The following is a 26,390-nucleotide window of genomic DNA, read 5'->3' on the forward strand; positions in this document are numbered from 1 at the left end:
TGGTTTTGAAAATCCACCAGCAAAGAGCTCAGTCTGTTCTCTGACGTACACCAGGATCTTCTGGGGAGGGAGAAGGAGAACAGAGAATGCACCAGTGTGGTTTTTTTTCCGGAAAATGTCCCTGTGTTTGAAGGCTCCAGTTGCACAAACTCAAAAGGGAGAGTGAGGCTTTGCCGGCAACTCTTTGTCCCCATGGATCTTAAGAGTTCTGAACAATTAGTACGACGTCAGTGTCAAAACGTGTTTGAAATCTCTCCAAGGCTTATAGCTTACGTCGAAGTCCACGTCAGTTGTTTTCCATGTCAGAAGGGATCCTTCTGATTCAAACTAGATGCATGTGTCAGGACAGTTCAGTTTACAATAGTTGCCTGTGCCTGCCAGGCTGTTAGGTCAAATAGATAGCAGGAAGCTGTGGCTTTCCATGCCCATCCGTCTCATTTAACCCATTGGGAGCCAGAACCATTGTCTTCCCAGTGCAGCGTGGATGTACAGCATGTGTTCAGAGCACTGAGACTTCCCTCTCTTCTTAAAAGGCATCTGTCAAGGATTTTTGGTATTAAAAGACATGTGGCTATAGGTTGGGGCCCTTTATATGAGCAGTACACCACCCAAGCTTAAAACTATATACCGTGGTGTTCAGGAGAGGCCAGTACACGGTAGCTCAGGACCCTCTTTAGCATGTGTTGCTGTGTTGTTTTACCAGATTAAAATCTTGAGCAGTTCAGCAGATACAGTAAGTGGCTGCAGATAGGAAACCTACGTATAACTGAGGAGAACGTTACTAGCTCTTGCAGGGACCTCAGTGATATCATTTTTCTCTATCTTAATGAAGCATTACAGTTAGTTTACATAGTGATAAATATAATAATCATTGTAGCAATGGCTGTGTGCCCAAGATGCCTAGAAAGCTGAACATGAAATCTTTTTAATGGCATCATAATGGTCTTTGTAAGTGTTACAGATTTCCTAGTGTTATGTGTAATAAATAATGCACATTATTTTCCAGTGGACTTGTACAACTTGACAGTGTGTACACACAGAAAAGACTTTATCTTGAGAAACTAATTTTCTTCTGTGGAAACTTTCTCTGGTTAGACAGTGTTCGGCAGTGGTAATGCACTGCCAGATAAGCAAACTTACTACACCAGGCTTGCTGGGGAGCGAACGTGTGTTTGTGGAAGCGGGGGGAGATGAGATGAAAAACACATACTAGGCCTTGAAGAGTAAGTTGGGTGCCTTCCTCTCTTCGCTAGTACATTTTTGTGCATTAATTTCTGTTTTGTAAATAATGCATTTCACAAGAATACGCAGACTTAACACAGTATGATTTCCTTCCCTTCTCCCTCTTACATTTCTCAAAGGAAGCAATCTGCAGCCAGTGTGAGATGCTTGTTTGTGGATTCTGCTTCACTTGGCAAACTATGACTCTTTTCACTTCGGGTCCCATTTCTGGCAAGGGTCAAACGTTTAACTACAGAAATCAGCAGGAAGCTGTTGAACTAAGATGCATCAGGCAAGAGAAAAGCTGTTTGTATTTTTTTTTTCCTTTGCTTCTTCTAGCACATTTGAACTAAAAGTATGTGGAAAAGTGTTAGGCCTTTGAATTTTTAATATTAAAGTGTATTCCTTCCTCATGTTCAAAATTCTACACCAAGAGTGTCTGCACCACAATAATTTGTCGAAGATGAAACATGAATTTACAGAATTAGTGCTGAATACTGTATGGTCCCAACTTCCTTTATGCTTAAGGATAGGCGTTTCCAGCAGCTCTGCATTTTTAGGGTGCATGAGTCAAGTATGAGTTAACAGTCAAACTATTAGCATCTGAGTAGAACAAAATACTGTATCCATAGCAACTACATATGACACAATTTTAAAATCACTGATTTAAAAAAATTCATTCTTACGCCATCATGAAAAGTAAAAGGGGAACAAGTTATAAGATGAGAAAATATTGATATATCTGGTGACTTTGAGCTGTGATTTCTTTATTTCTTTGACCAATCTCAATAATTTGGATTATCGTAAAGAGCACAGTGCCTCAAAAGCATCTGGCATGGTGGTGTTGTGCAGATGACTACTTGATGAAACTCAGGGACTTGTTTTTCCTGTGATTTTGATGCTTTGGCAGGGAAGGGAATGAAAAAGAGATGAGAGAAAAAAGGTGGCTAGTGAATAAAATATATAGCTTTTTCCTTTAGGAATACAACATATGGGTTCTGTCTCTTGAGGAGAGTTTTTAAAGTCTTCGTTCCTGTTATGTCAAGTAGAAATAAGAAAGGTCTTTTAAAAATCTAGTTTCATTATGAATCTTGTCCAGCAGAACCTTTCCAGAATACCTGAGTGCTTCTTTGGCTTGTGTGGTCATATTATTACAACACATCCTTCAAACAGGGACTTCAGGGTGTCTCTCCAATTGCACCTGTAGCTGAGGAACAGCACTTGCCTGACAGCCCTTACAGGGAAGAACGTCACCATTGTCAGGCAAGAAGCAAAAGCTTACATCTGTTTTGATGCACAGCGTTTTCTTTTTGTAGGCCCAGTGCAGCCTTCCAAGTCTAAAGAATTTTGACGTACCTTGTGGACCTCACCACAGACTGTTACATTCATGTTTTTGTTGTGTAATAAATGCAGGCACCTTCATTTTGTATATTTGGAAAGAAATATTCACATAATATGCACACAAATTTAAATGTTTTTATATCATGTGAAAGATGATGGATCTAGTGAATCCTTTGTATTTTAATTACCCTCTGTCACCCCAAAGACTACCAGTTTACAGGGCTGAGTAATTCCAGGCTAATAGTCATTGATCACGTCTGGTGTTACTCTGTTTTAATTGTTGCTTATACTTCTGGTCCTAACCAGAGACTTCTCTGGTCAACCCACAATGCCCAGATGCCCTTTAGTTGCAGTGGTCAATATGGTGAAATGCCGTGGTGGATGTGGAGGTCTCTTGTCTTTTCCAAGGTGACTGGAAATGCAGGTTATGTGTTGAATCGCTGAGTGCCTCTCCAAACTGCGAGCTCTTTCTTCCTCCTTGCATACTAGAAACAAGCATTTTTGCTTTGCCCTTTTGGACTCTTGCTGCAAGCTGATGTGCGGTAAGGTGCTGCCAATACCTCTCTTTCCTAATGGTTTAAAAAAAACCTGTAAAATCTGCTGGCTGGTGGAAACTTCAGTGAGTTCATTCAAACCACATTAAGTGGGCTCACTGATGTTTCTTCCTTCTCCTTTGGCTACTGGGTGGCTGCTGGTAGAACAGGGAGGTTGACAGTGAGGGGTCGGTGCCTGAGGCTGGTGTGTGGTGAAAAAACCTGCTTTGAGAAGGAGAAACAAAATCCCACTGTCTGTGAAAAGCCAATTAGTGTGGGGCTGCATGGTGTTAGAGCTAACCTTGGCTCTGTGGTGCACATTGAGAGGGACTGCAGAGCTGTGTGGCCCTTCCTCAGGGCATGCGTTGGCCCAAGTAATAGGAACGGAGGCAGCCACAGCCCCTAAATGTGCCCTGCTGAAATGCAGAGGCAAGGACACGTGAGCATATGTTGAGAAGTGAAATGGGAAAAGAGATGTCCGGTTGCTACAGCAGCTTGCAGAAAGCCAGAGGGGTCTGTTAGTTCAAGCTCAGGGCTGGAGGTTACCACATCCAAAGCTCAAATTCAGGATAGACAATATACTTCCTGTGACCTCAAGCCAATCGCTTAATCTGAGTAATCTTACTTTGTGGTTTGCTTTCCTGTTTAAGGTGGGGGTGATAGTGTTAGCTGCTGCTGTCTCTCTCAGGTGTGTTAGGATTAGTGGGTTAAATTTAGTTAAGACATATCAGGCAGAAGTAGGAGATAAGTGTAGTAAAAATGCTGCTGTTACCAGAATACCACCCTAGGAGTAATCTTCTTGCTAACACTTCAGTCCCTTGAACTGTTTAGGGCAGAACAAGTACTCTAATGTTGGAAGCTTCTACATCGTACTGAGGTATGATTATTATTGTCATGCTTTCTCTCATATAATGGGTGAACAGGCTTGTTCACAAACACATCGGTTACGTATATCAAATGAAGCTGTCACTTTAACGCTTCCTGCAATGTTTAAAAATAATGATTACATTGCGGGGGGTCAGGTAGGTGCATTGATAAAAAGGATGACAGGTTGCAGCTGAGCTGGAGGAAATTCAAGTTGTCTCAGCCTCTGCACAGAGTTCTCACTAAGACAAGTCGTACGCCTGGCTTGGATTACCTCCTTGCAACTCCGGCTATCTGGCACAGATATTGTTTCCCTCCAAATGCTGTGGAAGCGAGGGTTAACTATCAGCAGAAATTTCGACTGCCCAAATTGGCTACTTCTGACTTTGCTAAGCAAGATAATGAGTTACCTCTCTCTGATGTAATAGCTTATGGGTTTTTTAAGGCTTTTAAATAAGTCCTTGTTAGGAAGTAGTGTGGCGGGAATTGCCAACTCTTTTTTTTTTTTTTTTTTTTTTCTTCCTTGGCGAAACCCTAAACCTGCCTTCAGTCTGTGAGAGGGGATTTTTGGGGGTTGGGTGGGAGGAGGTGCAGAAGGGGAAGGGTGTTCAGTGTTTTACTTCTGCCTTGCCTGGAATGCTTGAGGTTGAGTAACCAGGGTATCATCTGGCATATCTGAGGCCAGTGCTAAAGCTTACAAAAGAGCTTAAGTCATTTCAGTAAATGAATTTAGCTGTTGTCCATCTACATCCTGTGCTTGTTGAGACTTTGCTGATTCCCAGCTGTTTTCTATTGCTCCTATGCCAGCAGTTGCTCCACCTCCTCTCAAGAGCTGGTGGAATAATTGGAGTGCTCGCTTCCTCCAGGCAAAGTCAGTCAGGTTTGCCTAAACCTCCTCAGTGATGGGAAGTGCGGGGCTGGCCCGAACTTCTGCAGGGGGTTGGGAGTGCTCCTGCGGTTCCTCCCTCATCTTTGCAGTTGGGATGGTAACCTTCAGCAGGAGAAAAATGGCAGTGGCTTCTGTTGCTGCTATTAATTGCATTTGGAAAAGTGATTTTGATATCCTTGGGAGACCTTGTCTTTTGTATACGCTTAAATGCACTGGTTCTAGTGCCGTAGCAGCTTGCTGGAGTAGAGGAGGAGGAGGGAAACAGTAGGAATGCTTTCTGCAAATTGCTCAGATTTCCTGGAGGCAGAAAGGGACAGGAACGCCATGGTAATGTTTAAATCTATGTGAAATAGGGCCTTTGCATGTAGTCGTAGGAAGACTGACCTCAATAAAAGAGTAGGAGATTAAACAGCTGTTTATCCCAGAGAGTGTGAATTTCCAGAAAAGAGGAAAGATGAGTTAAGGTTTCTGTTCGTCTTTTCAATATGCTGGCTGTACTATCCAGGTTAACATCCTCTGCCCCATTTTATCAATAGAGGAGGAGAATTTGAGCTTTGTAGAGATCAGTTTATAATCTCAGTGATGACTTCTATATTCAAAGCAGTCCTATAGGATTGGTGTACTACACAATGTATTCACATTTCTTTTTCAAAGAACGAAGAAAAAGATAATCAACATTTCCCATGAATTATTTGTCATGGTGAAAAGCCAATTTTTCAGTTATTTTGTCCCTCTGATTCAGTAAACGTCTCCAGTAAACAGTCTTTTTGAAGACAGAATGTTTTTATTAATTTGGAGGTAGTCAAAGTACAGGGACAAAATCCCTAGAAAGTTCTATTTGTGCTCTGTTTTTTAACAAACGTAGCCTGGGAAACTCAAAGTACTTAGGGGATTATGTTATGATTTGCTTTGAAATGCAAGGAATAGAGAGCCAGGGCTGAAACCTGGCCTGTGGCTCTGAATGTTTGGAGGTCTTAAGCTGTTTGTATGTGACCTTTTTGCCTGGGGTGGAGGGAAGCCTCTAAGTCTGCATTCAGTTAGCCTTGGCTGGGCGATGGGGAGTTGCTGTCCTGTCCTAGTAGTACAGCAGAGGGGCTGTGAATTAGAAGGAAAAACTTGCCATTGTTAAACTTTTCCTTTAGCAATTTCATTTTGAAATACAGGTGAGGAATGCACTTCTTACTGTGTATATACAGAGATAAACGAATTTTTATTACTCAAATTTTTATGAGTAACCATACATTAGATATTTTAGCTTAGAGTATCAACACCTACAAAAAGTGACTGACAGCATGCTTTTTTGTTTCAGCTAAACAAAGAAAACAAAATGCCATGGGTATTTGAGGTGCGTGGAATAGATTTGTCTTCATTAACTGGGAGACTGGAAATGGTTTTAAACAGAGAAGGCGATCCAAATTTTTGCTCTTGTTACTGAAATGCAGCCATCCTTAGAGCATCTCTCTATCCATTGGTCTGTGTTAGTCATGAAATACTAAATGTTCTGCTGGGATGAGACTAGGCATAAATGTAGAAGTTATTAGTCAGAAATCTCTCAAATACTGGAGGGTTTTTTTGAGTCCTGGAGGAAAACTAGAGAAGAATTTAAGTTTTTAACTCTTGTACTCTTCAAAGAAATCTTCCTTCACAGTCGGCTATAATTTTAGTTACACAGGTTAAGGCTGGTGACATTGATTTCAGTGTAGCTTCTGCCACTCTGTGGACAGAGGAGCTTGTATGTGGTCTGTCTTCATGTTTTCTTCTGTCCCCTCCTTTCTCGCTCCCCCTGCTTGCGCTGTAATACTGAGATTCTGCAGTTTTTCAGTTGTAGTAGCTGCTCAGTGGGAGTGTGAGAACTTGTGATGTAAAGCTCAGTTCTCACTTTTGAATTTCTTAGTAATTGATACAAGAAAATAGACCATTGCTGAACTACACGAAGACTAGCACTCAGTGGCTAGTCAATAAAATGTAGTTACAGAACGCTTCAAAATAAGAAAAAAAAAAATAAAATCTACAAGTGGCATCACTTTCACCATTCTCGCAATCTTGTTCTTGGGGCACATCTCAGCTCTGTAAATGCTCTTACTAAATTAAAAAAAAAAAAAACAACGAAAACTATTTATTAAGTTTTGATTAAGTAGGGGAAAACTTAAGGAAAACTTAAACAGGACTTGCTGCAAAAAAGCCTTTTGAAGTTAAGTGGCTGAAATAATTTTTATAGATTTAGTTTAATATGAACTGAATATCTAAAATTAGAGTCTGCTTTTTGCATTGGTTTATGTTCTTGCATGTATTTTGTTCTCAGTTATGAAGGTTATGTTTTCTGAGCAGGGCTTAGGAATGTGGAACAAGTTATGGATACTTAACTTGGCAAATAAATTTGTTCACACCTTGTTTTCCTTTTGGGAAATTTGCTGGGAGTGAGGTGGTATGAAAGCAAGAAAGGAAGATGTGGAGCTTGTGGGCAAGTCACAGACTTTGTAAGATGGCAGCACCAAAACAGCTTCCTGTGATTGAGCCTGCTGTTGGCACTTGTGACCAGCAGTGCTATATAGATAATCACATCTAAAAGGGTATGAATGGGCTGATGAGGGTGGCAGGGTGTTTTGTTGGTTTCAGGTGTACAGGCAGAGTTATTTTTACATGCATTATGAAGACTAGATTTTAAAATTTCTTATCATTGGCTGAGATATGTTTGTGTAAAGCTGTTTGAGTTCTGGAGCTTAGTGATTCAGATTTTCCAGATGCAAACAAAAGGCATTGCTTTTGGAGGTGTGCCCTTTCTAACTGATAGCAGGAGCAGAAGTAGAGACTCTGACAAAGCCTGCAAGGTTCATGTTCTAGCCCAGGGAATAATCTAGTAGTTGGGTTTTTTTCTTCATGGACTCTGTTTCATCAAAGTTTCTCAGTTAGAGATGCTTTTTCTGAAAGCTGTTGGTGTCAGTTCGGGGATAATGAAGGGGGAAGAGGATTTGGGATTAAAATTACTTGCTGCCTGATGTGTGCTATAGATAGCTGTGAAATAGTGCAGTTTGTTCGGGGACAGCTTTGCTACCTGGAAATAGAAAATAATCCCGGAGTGAAGCTGTGTCCCGCCACGCAAATTTTGTAAATAAAGGAACCTTGTCTGGAATGACAGATGAATCCACGCAAGGACAGGGCAACCTTTTCCTCTGTGTTGTCAGAGGCTTGTAGTCACAGCCCTGCATTTAAGACTAGTGTTTTCTGCACTTCTGCGGTTAAAAAGAAATAAAAATTGTGGATTGGTGAGGGGGGTCAAATAAAATTGCATGTTTGATAAACGATCTTTAAACTCGTTTCTAATAATTTGGCAGCTCCAATCTATGTAGTGTAAAGGGGCTGAAACAAATCCTCTTAAGACTGAAGTACTGCTCTGCTGGTGTGCTGGGAGCAGAAGGGCAGTGACGTTCTGTGGTTAACTGGGATGCTCGAATAATATTTTTCCTCCATTGAAACCTACCGTTTGCTTTTGAACTTACGGATGTTCTTTTTCTGGAAAAAATATGTTTGCTTAGCCTCGTGTTCGTGATAAAGATGTAGAGTTCAAACCAGAATAGTTTATTTGAATTTATTTTAGTAATGAAATACTAATTTAGTTCTCCAGTGGTCAGCTGGCCAGAATTGAAACTTTGAACTGGCACTGGACTGTAGAGCACTTGAAGTACTGTTGTTATAACAGGGTCACTGTCAAATTAGTTTTAGCCCTAAATTTAAGTCCTGTTTACTTAAAAAGTAAGAAGAGAAACCAGGCAGTGGAATTGCCTGATAAGAATAAGAATGTTTCTTTTTTAGTCAAAAATTGTTGGTTTATATCCTCATCCATGGAGGGATCAGCCCCAGCCCAGCAGCACTGATCTGCAATGCGTTTGCAGCTGAAAAGTGAAACTGGGAAGTGTGAATTTTGGGGTGGAGAACATTTAACTTTACTGAAAAGCAGGAGGAAAAAGTAAATGTTGCAGAGAAGACGTGAAATGTATGCCAAGTCGATTTCAATTGTGATGATTGATTAGAAATAGGTGAATAATTACGAACAACAGTAGTTAACACCAGCACTCAAGAATTCAGTGTTTTATAGTAATGAGCCTTGCATATTTTCTTTCTCCTAGGATAGGTATCAATTTGAGCTAAGAAAAAAATTAATACCTGTAGTATGATTAACCCGGTACTTGAAAACACTCCTTTCTTCAGACTGACCCCTTGCTTTTGAAAGGAGGACCTAAAACTTCGAAGCATTGCAACTCCTCCTTGCACATTGAATGAAGTCTGTACCTTCACGTCTGGTGAAGTGACTTGTTCAAGGTCACGGTCCTTGACGTTGCTTGAAATAGAAGTCCGATGCCAGACCTTCTGTCCTCTGACATAACCACCAGACGTGCTTTTCCCAAGTGCATTCTAGAGCCGTGATGACTACTCCTAACTTGAGAACATGAGAAAGCTGTGTGGAGAAGTAACGACAGAGGTTTCACCAGCCACGGTTTTAGTTTCTGCATACACAGAGTATGTTTTGAGTATGAAAAGGCAGTATATGGTCAGGTGAAGGTACAGGAATTACAGGATGTCTGTGGAAAACATGGTCCACATTTAAAAGGGTTAGAGTGAGGAATTGCAGTTTTCTCAAAGGGAGTCAGTTTGCTTAATGTAGTACAGCAGTTTAATAAAAAAAAAAAGGCTGAAAACAAAGTGAATGTAAACAGTTAAATGTTTCTGTTATCACTTCACTTGAATTTTGATCTATCAAGCAGGTATTCCTCAAATTCTTTCTGCCTCTTCACGAATTACTTGAACAAACGTAGTCTTTACCAAGGATTTATTTTGGTATCTGGTTGTCTGCAATCTGCCTGCTGGTTTTTCTCATTGAGGTGTTGCAAAAATTTTTCCTTCTTTGCTTGGCTAAAACGAAAATCTTTAAGTGCAGAGATCACTTGCCAAGTTTGAATGGAAGAAATGAGTAAGCATTAACTTGCAATGCATAGATATGTTTTCCACTCACTGTTAAAGACAGCATAGGCTTTGGTAAGCAGCATCTTTGATACTTGAGAATTTTAATATGTTGCTAGGAGTTAAGGTTACAGGGTAGTAAATATTCATTGCTCTATGGACAGCTTGTAACAGGGCTTGTGAAAAGCTAATTCATAAGATGAATATAAACCTTTTTTTTTTTTTTTCTTTTCTTTCTTCCTCTCCTTCCTGGGTGTACAGAATATATCCAGCTTATCTGGGAGAAGGATGTGTAGATGGCACAGCTTCCTGTGTAGCTTTTGCATTTGGAGTTTTCCCCAAGAACTGTAGGATGTATTGTGGCTGCATTAGAAGCAGAGCCTGTGCCACATTTATTCAGCTCTCTAATAATCTCAGTACTTGTCTTCCAGCCTTGTGTATTGCTGATCTGAAATTATTTTGATATGCTGTCCTTTAAATTTAAATGTCTTCAAATCCTGACACAACAAGCAGCGATATAGTGTATTGTGATACTACTTCGTGGCCAAGGTAGACCAAAAATGGGTGATTTAAAAAAAAAAAAAAAGTGTCATTTATTCACAAATTTATTGCAAAAATTCTTGCTTGGTGTGTGTGGCAGGGCTTTTTATGTGTCTGTTATCTGGCGTAGGCATTTTGTTTTATTATGACTAATCAACTGTCTCTTAAGCATGCTCTTGACTCGGATGGGTTTTGTTTCTATGATGATTTCACTTTCAGCTCTTGAAGGGGAGCAGTGAAAGGAGAATGCTTTTTTCGGAATAACTCGTAGTTGGATTTTGTCCTGAGCTGTGCAAACATCCATACCCCCCTTTTTTTTCTGGACTTCTAGAATAACTATATGTTTTAAAGAACCTCTTGAAACACCCCAACAGGAAGCGAATCAAAAAGTCTTCACCATCTCTCCAAGACACTTGTGTTAGGTAAAATTAATCTGTGGAAGTGAATCCCTCCAGTGTCCAGTAGTGCCCTGTAAGATGGCCTTGGAGAGAGTGCACAGCATCTGTTTTGCCTGAAACAAATTTTCTAGTCCAAGGGTGCTGTGTATGTGTCTAGGATTTTCACTTTGTACAAATCTGTGAAGAGTAGATGACTTGCTTGTAATATGTACCTATGCATTTTGGTCTTTCCAAGTTTATTATTGAATCAATGATGTGTATATACACATCAATAGCAAATAGTTTTGAAAATGGGCTTGAATGTCTTAAAAGTGCAGGTGTTCTTGCAATTACTTAGTCTTTTTCAGGTTTAAAGAGCTGTGTTGCAGGTTCTTCCCTTTTGTCTGTAAAAGGTGCTGAGACAGTCCAGGTGCCTTTTTGTGCCTTGTTCACTGGTGTCCTGACTCCACTTGAAAACATGGGTGTATGAAACCCAGGGCTCTGCGTTTAGAGCAGCAAGGTTGCTTTGTTTTTTATTTCCAGAGCCTGGTAAATGTCCTTAAATGTGTCAGATGCCATTTCAGCACTTTGCCAGAGCAGCAGTTGGAGCAACAGTTGGTAACACTTAGAAGCATATCTGATGGCTTTAGTCACCTGAATGTTGCATTTTTGTCAGTGGTGCAGGAGAGGCGAGCTGGGCTGGATGGCTCGCAAGCCATGCAGTACCTGAACAGTGGTTTTGAATTTCCCTTAAGGCAATAGCAGAGTTCTGAAACCCATGCAACAGAAAACATTAACGTTTCGTGCACTGTACTGAAAGCTTTTGCTTGCTGTTGAAATAAGCAGTGTCTCGTGTTACTAAAAGAGATGGAAATAGACTGTGAATTTGTTATTTTCTTTTTTTTTCCCCCTTAAGTTCAGTTCCTTTGTATGTTGGCTAAGATTCTTGTCCGTAATCTGTGGCAGGTTTTTGCACTTGGCCAAATCAGCCTGTTGAGGGGGGATAGAGTCCATCCCACATGGTAAAGCCTATTTATTGCTCCCTGGAGGGAAGGAGGCTTCAGATCTACCACCTGGACCTCTCTCCCTCCCATCTTAGAGCTTGCTTGGCTGCTGGATCTCTCCTGGCAGCCACGGCTGGCTTGGGAAGCCTTTCATTGCTTCCTGGAGTACTTCCTGAAAAGTCTTTAGGGGCTCAATGAGATAAACCTGCTCATTTCCTCTACGGTTTCCTGATGACTGGTCTACAGTATAACTTTTCCTGTTTCTAAGGGGGGGGTGAGTTTTTCTTCTCCACCCACTTGACTGGCCGGTCACAGTTATGGGGTGTTGGTTTGTCCATCCTTTTGCTGTAGCGCTGTTTTACCTTTCTTGTGTTATTTTCATTGTTTTTTTCTCACCCGGACAGTTTAAAATGAAGTCTTTAAATTTTGCCAAACCTCTGATGGCCATAGGACTGTTTGCACATGCTTCAAAGTGGGGTCAAACACAGAATTGGTAAGTCCATTCCTTCCACTGCAAAGCAATGCTGCAGGTGGTAACTGTTTGCTGATGCTGAATCTACTTAATAAGCTATTTTGTAGAAACAATTTTAACCCCTCAGTTGAGTGAAGATAACCCCATCTTTGGTGGTTTAATTGCTGCTGTTTGTGTGTTGCTGTCCAGTTCAAAATACAAGCACTCAAATACACTAATTTACAGATTGAAGATATTGTGATCATGTATGAGTATATAGTGTATTCTATGTATGTGCACAATGTTACATATAAATGAATAATGTGTTTGTTCTCTGTAAGTAGTTTGTTTCTGGATTCTTACTTTAGAAAAGAGATGAAAGTTGATAGATGTTCTGTCTAGTTGCAGTCTGTATCATCTATTTTTCTTATTGTCTGTTTATCATACAGTCAAGTGGTATTTTAACTGCACCTCCCGACTGATTTATGGTAGTTACTTCTAACAATAAAAATAATTTCTGCTACTTTAAAATAGGCAAATGTAGTCAGTGGATTAAGAACACAAACGTGAACTTTGTTTTGGGTGGCAGAAGTGGAAGTGAACTTGCATTGGTGGCTCAGGTTGTAATTAGATCTAAGAAACTGGAAGTATTATAAACTGCAGTGTATTTCAGGCTCCTGAATTTGCAGAGCTTTGAAGTAAAGGACAATAAAGTGTAGCGTGTGGAAAAAAATCTTGAGGACAGTCAGCAGTTTAGATGGTAGCTCAAGAATTACCTAGCTCCCTAGTTCCCACTCCTTGGACTTTAAGAAATGTAGACAGTTAAATGCATCTTTAGCCAAATTGGCTGCAGGAAACAAAATTTTAACTGTCTTTTCCCTTTGAATAAGAGTTAAAAAGTCCCCCAAGGAAGTTATTTAACATTAGCAGTCACTTCTTATTGAAAAGTCTTGATGGTTCTTATATTCAAAGTAATTGTTAATGGAGGATTTTGTTTTCATTGTGCAATTAGAAGTAACAAAATACACTGTAAACATTTCAGTTTTTTAAATTTTAAGTTTTTGTCACCACTCCAAACACCTGAAATTCCTGACTTGAACAGTCTGTCCTTAGTTTTGGTGTGACATGTTGAATGGTATCATTCTTACAGAAGGGGTATGCAGTGTGTAGTGCGTATCTGCTGCTTAGCTGTTCAGCTGCGTGGAAGTGAGAGTTTGGGGTTAGAAAACTGATGAAATGGGGACTTGTGGGTTTTGGTTGTGTCTTGTTTTTCCCTGCTGTAAAGGACGTGCAAACCTGAGTGTTGCATTTGTATGTGTCTGCAAGAGCCTGTATGATTTTGTGGAGACATAATGAATTCAGTCTTGCTTCATCTGTGCATTTAAATTTGGGGAAATAATTTGGGGGAAATGTGAGAACTTGATTTGCAGTGCAGGACTCGAAGGCTTTGACTCCTAAGCTGCTTTGTTTTCAGTTACTGTGGGCAGTTTCATTGCACATGCCCACCCTTGCACGAGCCTGTGTCAGGAATGCCATCTTTCCAGAGCTGGCAGTGGTCTCATGTATCCCTTTAATTTAACTTAGGGATCGTTGGTGATGCAGAAGCAACCTGTATTTTACTAAGTATAAAACCACACATAGGCAATGTCTGTGTTATCAGATACCAGTGCTGGTATTTTGGGTGTAGGATCAATGTGCTTTTTCCAAGTTACTGATTCTAGGCTCTTGCCGTACACAGAAGTGCCTTTGAAAGGCCGAGACCTGAGCTCTGCTTGTCTTTGGCTTTTGAAAAGCTTGAGCTTGAACACCTGGCTGTGCATCTTGGAGTCACTAGTTGCTCAAAACCTGTACTGCTCTGTATTAGTTCCCTTTTCCACGAACAAGTTCTTTCTGTAGCCGAAATTAGCAGGTAGCCTGATATCTTATATTATGTGGTGATGACACCGTTTTCTCTAGCTTTTGTAGTCAATACAAGTCCTTACTGGTAAGAACTTGTGGCAGAAGAGGAGAGCAGTAGATAGCAGCTTGTCAGTTACATTAATTTTTATTTTTTTTCCTGGTAGTATTGTATTCACTGGGGGGGACACAACGATGACTGAAATTGCTTTTAATCTCAGCATCACGGAGTAGCAGCAAGCCTAACAGCTGCAAGCGTCTGCTCAGTGGGGACCTGCTGCTGCCAGAAATTGAGCTGATAATGATGAGTAGTTCAGTAGTGTAATTAAGCTCGTGTTAACTCCAGCAGCTCCTCCTACCTTAAACATAAAAATCCAGGAAACCCATTGTGCAGGAGAGCTGTTCAGGGATGGGTCCTGTTGTGTAGAGTGCTCTGAATCCCTGTGTTAAAAAACAAAGGGAAGTTCAGAGAAATCAAAGTTGGTCATAGAGGAATGTTTGATACGAGCATCTTATGGTTTCAGGACATCTTTCACGTCACGTTGCTGGAGATAGTTCTTCAGCAACCCATTCACAGCATGCGTGACTCTGTGCTGTACTGGAGGATTCCTGAGAGTAGCTGGAAAAGTTTCCTTGCTTCTGAAACTGGAGGAAGGTGGTATATAAGCTTTTATCGAGTCCGTGCTGTGGTGGGGAGTGGGTGAGCAAGGCTTAGAGATCCAGGAGATGCTTTCCAGCCTTGGTGATTATTTTTCCTGAATTTCTGAGGTGTGATTTATGAAATATACCTGAAAAATAGTGTCAGTAAATGCTGACAACATTGACTGTGTCATTCAAAGGAAATTAATGCTCTGTTCAAAATCAGGGAGGCGTTTGAGGAATGCAGAAATAAGTGCTTGAAATAAAACTGCATATGGTATAGGCGTACTCTAAGGATGTTCGTTTGTTTCATTTTCAATTCAAAAGACTTGTTCTAGCTGGTGTGACATCTTTGGAGGAGCTGTTGTCTTTTAACCTACTTCTCCAAATGTCAGATATGGTTACTCTTCTGCATTGAGTTTATGACCTGTAAAAGGATAACATCATCGTAATTTTAAGCTGTTCCAAAAGCTTCTCTTTTACTTGATATAACTTGTATGACAGATCTTTAAACCAGGGATTTTTGGTTAAAAATGCTTCTGGGCTAAGACTTCAGAGAAACTTACAGCCCAAAGGAAGTTCTGTGAAGCGTGTTTGTTGGTAATATGCAAATTGATTAAACTGGACATTTTTTTCCCTGAAATCAGCTGGTTTCCCTGATACTGTGCTTTGGCTGAGACAACCACGTTTAATAGTTTGGAAGAAAATCCTTAAGATAGTGCATTGATGATAACGTGCAACCTTGTGCTGATGAAATAAGTTATTTATTGTGGCTTGGGAGCGAAGTGTCTGACCAATTGGATGCTTTATCGCAGCCTGACACAGCGTCTCATTGTCTTGCAAGGGCAAAATGACAAGTTCCTCTATGCAAATCCTCCTTGTGTAGCTGTGAGTAGTAACAGTACATATTTCAGGGGTTATTAAAATCCATGAATCCTTTAGAAGAGTGGCCAAGTGGGGCTGAAATGGATTTGCACCCCATATAGGAGTAGTGTGCTTCTGTCATATTTGCTGTGTGGATTTTAAAGCACTGCAAAGTCAAAAGTGCTAGGAAAAGTAAATTTCTAGTGACTTCCCAGAAGTATAAAAATATCAACTGTGCAGGAATAAGTTTTCATTGCTCTCTGTTTTGTAAATTGCTCCTGTCATGAGGTGGTCAGTTCAAAAGCTTGTGTCCTGTACTCAGCGTTGCAGGGAATGAGCGGCTGCACAGAGAAACAAGTCTGGTGTGACCGGGACGTCAAAGCTTTGTGAGGTGTTTTTCCCGAGTCCAATCAATAAATAAACACCTGGAAATCTTATTCTTGCACTTTGTTCGGGTTTAATGCCTGGGGTTAGAGCAAGGGAGTGACGAGGCAAAGTCTGCAGGAACTGTGCCTCGCTCCTGCTTGTTTTGATGGCCTGAAGTTGCGTGGTACTGTCATGTGTGTTTCCGCTTTCCCCTGTCTGAAATGAAAATTTCACTCAGGAGTGTTTTGAAATCTTGTACAAAGAAAACACTTTCATATCCTCAGAAAAAGCTGTGTTCCGTGCTTCATTTGCAGTTTTGATTCCTTAGAAAGGAAAGTAATTATGTTGTTGACTGAAAGTCTGTTTAATGCTTCAGAGAACAGGTTTCTGTGATTGTATTTTTTTGTATGATTTTTTTTTTATTGCACTTTTTTGAGACGTCGGAGGCTTTTTTGCATAAAGATCAGTGAGCGTTGCCTCAAAAAGGCTTGTGATGTCTCCCCAGAGCTGCCCCTTTCACCCATACCTGAGGAGGACTCTTCCTCCATGTTACTGGGAAGCTGGAAGTGCGGTTTCTGCTCCAGGTGGCCGACTGAGCAGTCGGGTTCTCCTGCTGCAGCTCTCTCAGTAGAGGTGGTGTTTTGCCGTACCAGAGGATGTTTACGTGCCAAGGATGTGTTTTTCAAAGAAGTGCATGCATGTAAATCAGTCTGTGTTCATGACTTTTTTTTGATTTCAGGGTGTGGTTATGGCAGGCCGGCTCTTTCAGTACTCAGAAGTCATGAAAACAAACAGCAACAAGAGGGGTGAAGCAGATGAAGTGCTGAGGAGACGGGGAGCGTGTGCTTTTAAAAGTGGTGACTAGGGAGGGTAACTCGGTGCCTCTCTCTCCCGCCTTTGCGAGGCCCTGTGTCTGTTTTAAGCTGCTCCAGGCGCTGCAACCTCGTCTCGGCAAGCGTGTCGGCGTGAGGCACCTCGAAAGGGGGGGAAGGAGAGGGTGGCCTGTTTCTGCCCTTTGTGTGTGTGTGTGGGAAGAGGAATGACATGGAGTTTGGCTTTCCATGCAGCTTTTTTAAACCCGGAGCCTCCCCAGACTTGAACTGAGGATGCTTGTTTGCCATTAGACCAGGGGTTTTGTTGTTGCTTGTATCCCAGAAAGAGGTTTCTCCTGGCTCTGGTTAGGAGCCGGTGTTGTTTGAGCTGGCTGTGATTGGGAGGAAGGAGGGAGGCAATGAATATTGTGCCCTCTTGTTTTTCTCTTGTACAGGAAGAAAAAAAGCTGAGGAGCCTGTCCTCCTCCTCCGAGTCAGCTGTGGTTATGGTTTGCTGAGTAGGCGTGTGTGTTTTGAAGGGAAAAGCAGCTTCAAATTAAATCAGCTAAATACTATGCCCAAATAAGTTTGGGGAAGTTCCCCCACCTTGGACATATACTTGCCTAGAGCTGACAGTTTGGGGTAAAACTGGTTTATGATAATTACTAAAACTATTGTATGCACTGGGTAGCTCTTGAGCTATATAGGAGAACAGGTTCGGTGCCCTGCTGAGTTTTCCATTTTGATTGCTGTTGTTGCTGCAGCTGGTTGAGGTACTGAGCCGCAGTGAGAAAGTAGAATAAAGTATTACATGAGTAGTATGATCTCCCTCCTGTAGGTACATCCAGATCTTGCTCGTACAGCAAGGGTGAGCTGTCTGCATGTGTACTGTGCATGTTATGTTGGGTGACCAGTGATCAACATGAAAAAAGAGGATTTGGAAGAGGACTTTGTAAAATTAGAAGACAGTTGGGGAGGCAGAAGTCAGCATCTTCCATGCGGTGGAATTAGAAGAAAAAAGGATGCCCAAGGAGTTTCCTACAGGAATCTGACACCACAACAAATTAATCTGAAAGTTGACAGGTGAATGTAATCATATTATGAAGCAGCTCTATAACAGTATTAGAAAATGATACGTAGAGAGAAACCAAATTCCTCCACTGTTGTGTTTGGCCTGTCACTGTCACACACAGCAAAATCATTTAGTTGAGAATTTCAGTTAAAAAACAAGCTGATATCTGAATGTTTGTCTTCAGCAAATGCTTTAGGAACGTACTACACTTCAAATTTGTGAACAGCCCTGTTGATATCAGCTGAGTACTTCAGGAAAGTGAGAACTAACTTCAGTTGGCACCAGTTCTTTCCCTATGAAAACAAATGTGTGCTCTGTAAGGTGTCCTGCTTCTCTTTTCCAGTATCAGCTATGGAAAGTACTGGGACATTTCAGTGAATTTTTAACTGAGGCACACATAGATGCTTTTAGATGAAGTGGTGACGCCTGCAGGCTCAGTTATCAGTACGGCATTGAAATACTGGCTATAGGTGATGAGGAGCGGACTGACGGGCAAGTGAAAAGATTGAAAGTACAAGAATCTAACAGTGTCCACGCAGCGGTAAAATGGGTGACCTGTTGCTGAGATAAAATGGAGGTAAGTGACGTTCCTGTTCCAGCTGCGACTCAAGGACTGTGCTCAGGGGTTCAGTGTTAGGACACAGGAAGCAGCTGACACTGGCTTGATTTTTGCGTGTGATCTCTCCAGTGTTTTGCAGAGAAGCCTGGCTCCCAGCCGTACACCTTCTGATGCTACTGGTTGTTGCCAGTGTGACAGGAAATGTTAATTCCTTACTTTTGTCTTTAGTTGCTATATCTTTGCTAACAGAAATACTCTCTTGTTATTTTGTGATAGAGATGGAAACTCATTTGCTCTGCTTTCTTTGTGTATCTTATCTTTTTTTTTTTTCCTGCCAAAGTGAAGATGTGATTTGTAGTGGTTACTTTTTGGACAAACTGATCGGAAATGAAACGTAAACGATTCTGTGTATTTTGCCAGCACAACTGGAGTTCTAAGTGTACATCCTGTTTGTCATTTTGTTTTGCTGTTTTGTGAGGACTTTGATCATGGTGAAGTTGCAAGAAAGTACATAATGATGTTTAAGTGGAAGAGGAATGTATAAAAGCTGTTTTACTAGTCATAAGCCAGTGCTCAGCTGTATGAGAGACTTTGAGCTGACACCCCCAGGAAAAAAATAGAAAAACATGTGGGCTTTCTGGCTGGCTGCAAAACTATTACTTTTGATGAATACTAAATAGCAAGCTGTCTCCTCTGGAGTTTCTGGTTCAAGGTGAACAAGTTATTTCCATCCCTAAATGTTGTCTTCGATCTTGGTAGATTGCTGATATTTGATACCAAGTTTCCTCTTGTGAAATATGATCACTGGCAGTTTGTCACTTCTGGTTTTTGTATTAGAAGCTTTAAGTTAGCTATAGGGTTTTGGGGAGTGTTTTTATGGGTCATAATGTTTGAGTACATGTGATGTGGGTATTCTTTGGACCCTCCAGGACAAAAAGCCTATATCTTTGTGCTGCTGGAGGTTGTGGAGGATTGAGGTTAAGACAGAGAATGACTCTTTCAGATTGTCATATTTTCCGTAGTGAAAATACCTGATTCATGAGCTAGAGGAAGAGCTGTGATTTATAGGCTACAAAAACAACCAAATATGTTGTTTATCTGAAAAGTTTAATTTGCTTTTGATACTAAAGAGCAGGGTATAGCAGAGCTTTAAAGGATACCATGCTCCAAAGTTTGTTGGTTTGGTTTTTGTAACCTGAACGGGCTATTTTACTTGCCTCCGAGGCTGTGCAGAGGCTTTCTCTCGTCACATAATACCTCAGCCAAAGGACTTATTTTAGGGGCAGATGTGCAAAATCTAGGGAAAATCAAGCAACTTCCTTCTTACTAGGTTGTTTCCTAAGATGTTGTGCTATGCAGCAATGATCAGATGTTTCTATACGGAGAAGTTTCAAGCCAGGACTGTGGAAAAGGTTGGTCGTTGTGTTGTATGTTTTCTTGTAAAAGTGGTTCTTTGATTGTAACTTGTGACATTGCTTTGTTCATTAAAGCAGTGCTAAGATACATACATATACATATATAATGTGTGTATAAGTATTATGTTTATATATACATACATACATATATACAAAAATAAAAACATTAGTACTGACTTTAGTTGGTGATTTTAAAATGTAGTCAGTGCACAATAGCTTAGCTCAAGGCATGTGGCCTTGTGCATTGAGAAAGTGTAACTGTTTGGTCTGTGTCTACGGTAAACAAAAAATTTGGTTTAGACGAATCAGGCCAAACAAGCAGCTAAACAAGCGCTACCCCCGATTTATCTCTTGTTCTGCTTAAAGTAAAGATACAGGAATGTGTTCTGCTTAGCAAATGGTTAGGTGTTTGGGGTTTTTTTTTTTATTTCTTCTTGCTGTTGAAGTGCCCCGTACTGCAGGAGGCACAGATGACGTACATGAGAGTTCGTTATTACAGTTCTGCTCTAAGAATTTTCTGTCCTAGCTAGTGCTGTTTTAATTAAAACAGTTTCACAAATGTAAAGGGAAACGATGCTCATAGCAAATTGGTGCTGGAGTATTCATCAAGAAATGTCCTCCTGCAGAGCTTGTGGGTTCAACGATTTCTTCTGGAGTCTGAAATCTTTGTTGATCACACCTGTGGGGAACAACAGTTGCAAATGGTATTCATCAAATGCCAGTGTGAATTTCTCCCCAGAAATATGCTTTAGACTTACATAGGCAACTCTCAAAATATTTTACAAGTACCTCTTTTGGGGAGAGATGCCAGCTGTGGTTTGTGTCTTTGGATCTGATAGCAATATGCCTGCTCTTCAGAGGGCACAGCTATGGGTAAAAACAATGTCTTCCAGGTTTCATGGGTATGTGAGATGAGGAAATGGAACCTGAGAGGTGGGGTGGGAGTGGGGGGACACCTCCTGCATTTTTTAAGTGCTTTTTTTGTGGATCTGAGCTGATGGATATACATGTGGAGTAAACAGTCATCTCTCAGGAGTTTTACTACCTCTTTTCGGTAACTGAATACATGCAGGTGGGTAAGATGTGGTAACGGTTATCTGGTTGGGTGTTTGGAAACCCTATTTTCTTTTGAAATACCTGCGAGATGATGGATCACTGTTGAGGATCTTTCACCATCTCACAGTATTCTGTGGGCATTTTTATGTAATGTTGTCACTGAAATATCTGCACCTTTAATCTGTTAATCTGTTTGATTCAAGTTTGAACTTGTGTTAATTCAAGGCTCCCCCCCCCCCTTTTTCCTTTTGGTCTAGAGAGAGAATTGTTTTGGTGATAAAGATGTAGCTGGGATCTTGGGTTAGTTCTGCAATACCTATGGGTAATTTTTCCACTAGTGTCAATGGGATCCTTCCTTTCCTCCTACTCTGTGTAAAATGAACAAATGAGCAGGGTCAGGCCGTCTTTTGCTGCTTGTGAGTTGGTCAAATGCCTGCTGTCACTTGCCTGCTCTTCGGGCTGGGGGCCTCTCTGGAGGTTTAGGAAAACGGAAGAGAGATGTTATTTGTCATCTTTTACATTGTCAAATTATGCTAAATTTGGAATAAGGAACTGCTTTCTTAAGGGAATTACTTATCTTCTTGGAAAGTTGGCTGTAAAACTAAGTCTGTTATTAAATGGCTTTGTGAGAAGTGGATTAAAACTTCCTGATTTATTGTTCAGCAGGAGAATTGTTCATTGTTCAGCAGGAATTTAGATTTGTTTAGCAGGAGAATCAGAAATGAGTAACTCATACTGATGGTGACGGTTTCAATAATTTATTTTCTGATAATGAAATAAGGTCCTTGGTCAGGCCTTGGCCTCCTCTGCCATCTATCATTAGTTACTCAGTTTTTGGGCATTGCTTATAAATGTTTTGCTTAGCATTCCTACGTGTGTGCAAATCCTGAGCACAACAGGTGCATTCTTTACCCTCCTTCATGCATCTTCCTCACTCCTATGCACGTTTTCTATTTCATTTGTCTTCCTCTTTTTTTTTTTTTTAACATTTTGGAAATTCCCCTTTGTAACTACAAACAGTGTACTGTATTGCCTGTGATTTATTAGTGCTGATATTGTTATGGCACGTTTGAGTCTTGTTCTGCCTAATTAAAATGTTCTGAAGGAATTCTGAGCTGTAGATGACGTGAAGGCAAATGTAAGGGGTAACAGTTACCTGTACGCGCCTGTAAGCTGGGGATCCATAGGAAAGCTTTTTCATTGCTTTTAAGTTAGCAAAATTTGAGGTGATAATTTATTCTTGAAATCTTGTCTGTCTTGATTGTTTTTCCGTAAAAATACATACATCAATTCTTTTTTTGTGAGGGAGCGGGGGCCGAGGCTGGCCGGAGAGGTGCTGGGTGAGACGGGGCTGTGCTTGCTGGCTTTCCCCCTGTCCCACCTCCAGCCGTAAAGCCACTCCTGGGAAACAAGCCTGCAAAAGTCTTCCCACCCTCCCAAATTCCAGGGTGAGGAAGAGATTTGAGAGAGGAATAGCGAGTGACTGCGGGAAGCAGTGAAATGCTGCTTCAGCCCGTGGGGGGGGGAGGCGGGCGCTGCCGGCGCTGGGGCTGCAGCTGGAGCTGCCGAGCGGCCATTTATGAATGAGGCACCAGAAGGGGGAGGAGGGGATGCGGATACAGTAACAGCCTGCTACTAGGTTTCATTCACTCCTTGCAGTCTCGGTGCAGTTGATGCAGTGTTTTAATAATACTATGTCCTATTTACTTTAAACAAAATGCATTCCTCCTTTTCCTAATTGAATCTGTTGTGATTTACTCTCCTGCCACGCTGTTGCCCTCCTGCATCTCTTCTCCTCCTCCCCCCCCTACCCCCCGCTCCATGAAGCTCACCCGCATGCTACAGGTCATGGCTCCTGGTTTTGCTTTTTCTTTAAAACAAACCCGTGGCCGCCCCGTTTCTCAAGCACGGGCAGAGCTCTGCACCCCATCGCCCCCCTCCCCTCACCGCCCTGTCTGCAGGCGTGGGAGCAGCACAGTGGCCTGTGTCACCAGCCCTGACGTGGCTCCTGTCAGAGCATCAGCCTGGTCAGAGGCACAGGGAGGGCTGGGTGAAGGGGGACTGTGGCTACTGCAGAGCTCCCCCTCCTTCCTCCTTCTAGCTACTTTAGGTAGCCCATTATTTTCGGTACTTCAGACCCCTTTGTTGTGACTGAATTGAAGCCGGGTGACAATGGCACCCTTGCTTCCTATTCACAGCAAAATGAAGAGACAGGCCATTGTCCTGAGCATAATTGAGCCTCTATCAAAACAAAAACACAAAGAGATGGGCAACTCAGTTAAAGCTGATTGTTTGAGCTGTAGCACTGGAGGCTGTTTAGGACTAGAAACCTAATTACCAACAGTAAGCTTTTTAAAGCCAGTGCAGCATCCCCTTTTAGTTTAAAGCATGTAATTCAAAAAACTTTCTGTTTTTAGATGCTGAAGGTTATTTACCAGTAGTGATATCTCTGATGACATCTCACAAAACCCCTACTTACCAAATTTTATTTTAGTTTTTTTTTAAAACCAAGCCACGTCCAGATGAGATCACAAGTTCCAGCATCAAGAATACCTCCTCAGTTTAGACAGCTAAGCCAGCAGTTTCATAAAATATTGAAGTAGCATGTACTTCGTTGAGTTTATACTCAACAGTTTCAGTACTGCAGTTTTCATTTGCCCCAGTAAAGCTATGGTGTTAGTTGTTGTTCGTCCTCTCTTTTGAAGTCTCAAAACATAATTAATAGTTTTCCACTTTTACTACATAAAGTGCAGCATTTTTCTGTAACCAGTCTCATAAGAACTGCCATAAAGTGGCCAAAATTCCCCATATGTAAGTTCATTCTCCTAGCCTAGATGAGAATTTTTACAAGGCACTTCCACTGCAGTGCTTGTTTGTCGGCTGGAGGAAAGTGAAAATATTTGTGGAGGTTAGTGGCAAGCTGATGCTGCTGCTTGTCATCCTCCTGAATTACAGCCTGGTCTTTTCTGATCATCTTCAGGTAAAGGATAGTGTACACTGGGTTAAAACAATTAAAAACCCAAACCACTATATATTGGTATTTCCAAAGAAGTTGGTATTTTGATCATTTGAGCATGTGCTAGGATTTAATCCACTTAACTTGTGCTAAGTAAATGGCAATTTCCTAGGAGATATTGGAAGGTGTGCCTAATATATGTAGGGAGACAGATTTTCCAATAAGCAAAATCATAGAATCATTTGGGTTGGAAATGACCTTTAAAGGTCATATAGTCCAACCCCCAAAAAATCTCAGTAAAGACTGGGATCTCCAAGCTGGCCTGTGACTTCAGAAAGAATCTTTAAAAGCCTTATTTGGCCGGATATGGGAAACCGATGAAAAGGTTGGGAAGTACTGTGAGGGAAACTAATTTCCTGGAGTTTTTTATGTGATCCTTTGAGAATTGTATCTAGGGGGAATGAATTGTCCCGGGAGTGAGGGTAGAGGTTCATTGAGCCTTTTTCCTGTTAATATTGTGATTCTGAAATAATTTTTAAACTGAGTAGGCATTTTACATTTTGGAGACAAATGCTGAACTGTTGGTTGAATGTGTTGTTGAGCAGCTCCGAATGATGATGGCTGTGGTGAAGCGAGGGGAAGGTGGAAACACCAGCGTTTGTTTGAGCAGAGAGGGTTGAGCAGAGCTCCCCTCCCCAGAGCAAAATCTGGCCAGACCACTTTTCATTCTGGTGATACCAAAGTAAGCAGGGATAAACTTCTAATGATATAAAACTGAGTAATCTGGTTCCCCGAGATGTGTATCCTTTTTAGTGTTGGAGTTAAGGGCCTCTTTCTGACTCATATCCACTAACACAAGTTTAGTGTAGACACAAGTTTCTGTCTGAAGAAAAGCCTTAAGGGATGAGTAAGCTGAGATGACTTGAGAGTCTTGTGGGCAATGAAAGGCTGGCTAATAACAATTGGAATGAGACTTCAGGTTGCTACAAAAGATGTCTGCCGATTATGTTAGTTTTTCAATGATGAGCAATACACAAATAATAGAATATAGTGCTGAGATCAGTTTTCATGTAAATATTTAAGTGCTTGGGGTGTAGTATGGGCATAGGAGTTGCACCTCCAAGACCCGGCAGACGGAAAGCTTTAAAGCAACGGAACCAGGCAGATGTGTCTGTTCTTCCACCCCAGCCTGCCTATAGTCCTATTTGCATTTTTTCCCCCTGAGATTCAACCAGATCAACACTTTGTTTCCGTGTGAGTGTAGGCTGCAGACGTGTTCAGTATGACCTCACCAAAGTGGGACACAGACATCTGCGAAATCCTGCTCTAAACGTTTCAGGGAGGTTTTTCAGGCTAGTTTTTATTTAAGTTTTCTACAAACAAGGAAGATGCTGGAATGTTTTGGGTTTCTTTTCTGGAAGGACCTTTTCTCTCTGCAGTTCTGCATCATTTATGTTGGTCGGATGCTCAACCAAGCACGTGCTACTTAAGTATTTTGTGAGATTGTGGGCTTATCAGGTTTAGTTCAGGAGATGCCCTTAATGCCGGAACTTGTGATCTCTTGCGGACCTGGCTCACGAAAAAAACCCACGAAGTTTGGGAGGTAGATGGTTTGTGAGTTGTCGTCAGCAGTATCACTACTTGTAAATTCTTGCCTTGCTATTTTTAATATTTGGAAATGTGCAGAGCCTGTCAGTTTGCCAGTTTTACAAAACTGTTGAAGAAAGTGTAGGAAAGAGCTCATCTTGCACCACATAAGTGAGCTCTTCCTGTCGAGGTTAAGTAAGCGGACTCTGAACTCCGCCGATCAAAGGCAGGCACGCTTAGCCAACGAGTAACTTTAGAGGTTTAGCTCTAGGCAGCGTTCAGTGGTTGCCCTCCAATTCTGAGCCCTCTGCTAATAAAACTCCTTTCTCCTTCTCTGAGATTTACCTAGTTGTACATTAGGGACTAGGATTTGGGAAGGGAAATGGGGAGGGATGTGTTTGTGGCTTTGCAGTTTCAGACACGTTCTTTGGGGGTTTTGTAAGCTATTTAGTGAAACTGAGCTGAAACAAAGAAGGAAAATACCTCTTAGTTTCCTCATATTAATATATTATTAAACAAACAAACCCATAACAATTGTCAGTTATTTTTGTTATGTGGAAAATATATATTATTTTATTTTGTGGTTATCTTTTCTTGAAATTAAATTCATTTGTTGCCAATGGTAGACTAAGTGAGGACTGAGAAGGAGATAGGGGAAATCCCAGATTTTCTGATCTTTACATCTAGTATGACCTAAGCCTCTATTCTGTGCTTGCTAGGTGATTTCCATTTGAGCAGCTTCAACATAACAAAATTAAAGATTCAAAACGAGCCTGTGGGGTAAACTGATGGACTCTTCCCATTCTTCAGAGAGAAGCCATGTGGAGAGGGCCAAGGCTGGCTGTGTGCAGAGTTCTGTGTAGGTACGTGGAGCTGTGACCTTGCTGCAGGTTAAGACTGCACGAATTACTGGTGTGGATACTGTTTTCAGTTCACACATTTCAGAAGAAACTCCGTCCTCACGCATCTTAACTGCATCTGCTTTTAAAATA

At 41.3% G+C, this 26,390-nt stretch overlaps 1 protein-coding gene across 4 annotated transcripts in view; it reads left to right on the plus strand.

Moving 5' to 3' along the window:
• Positions 1–26,390, plus strand: part of IGF1R (insulin like growth factor 1 receptor) — a 195,494-nt gene that overhangs the window by 64,511 nt on the left and 104,593 nt on the right. Inside the window, exon 1 of one of the 4 annotated variants that reach the window (XM_054214930.1) lies at positions 4,482–19,096. The exons of the other annotated variants lie outside the window; for them this stretch is intronic. The gene's annotated coding sequence lies outside the window, so the exon portion shown is untranslated. Of the gene's footprint in view, positions 1–4,481; positions 19,097–26,390 lie in introns of those variants that run through there. 4 annotated transcript variants of the gene reach the window in all.

This window comes from Rissa tridactyla, chromosome 9 (genome assembly GCF_028500815.1).
Source record: "Rissa tridactyla isolate bRisTri1 chromosome 9, bRisTri1.patW.cur.20221130, whole genome shotgun sequence".
Taxonomy (NCBI): domain Eukaryota; kingdom Metazoa; phylum Chordata; class Aves; order Charadriiformes; family Laridae; genus Rissa; species Rissa tridactyla.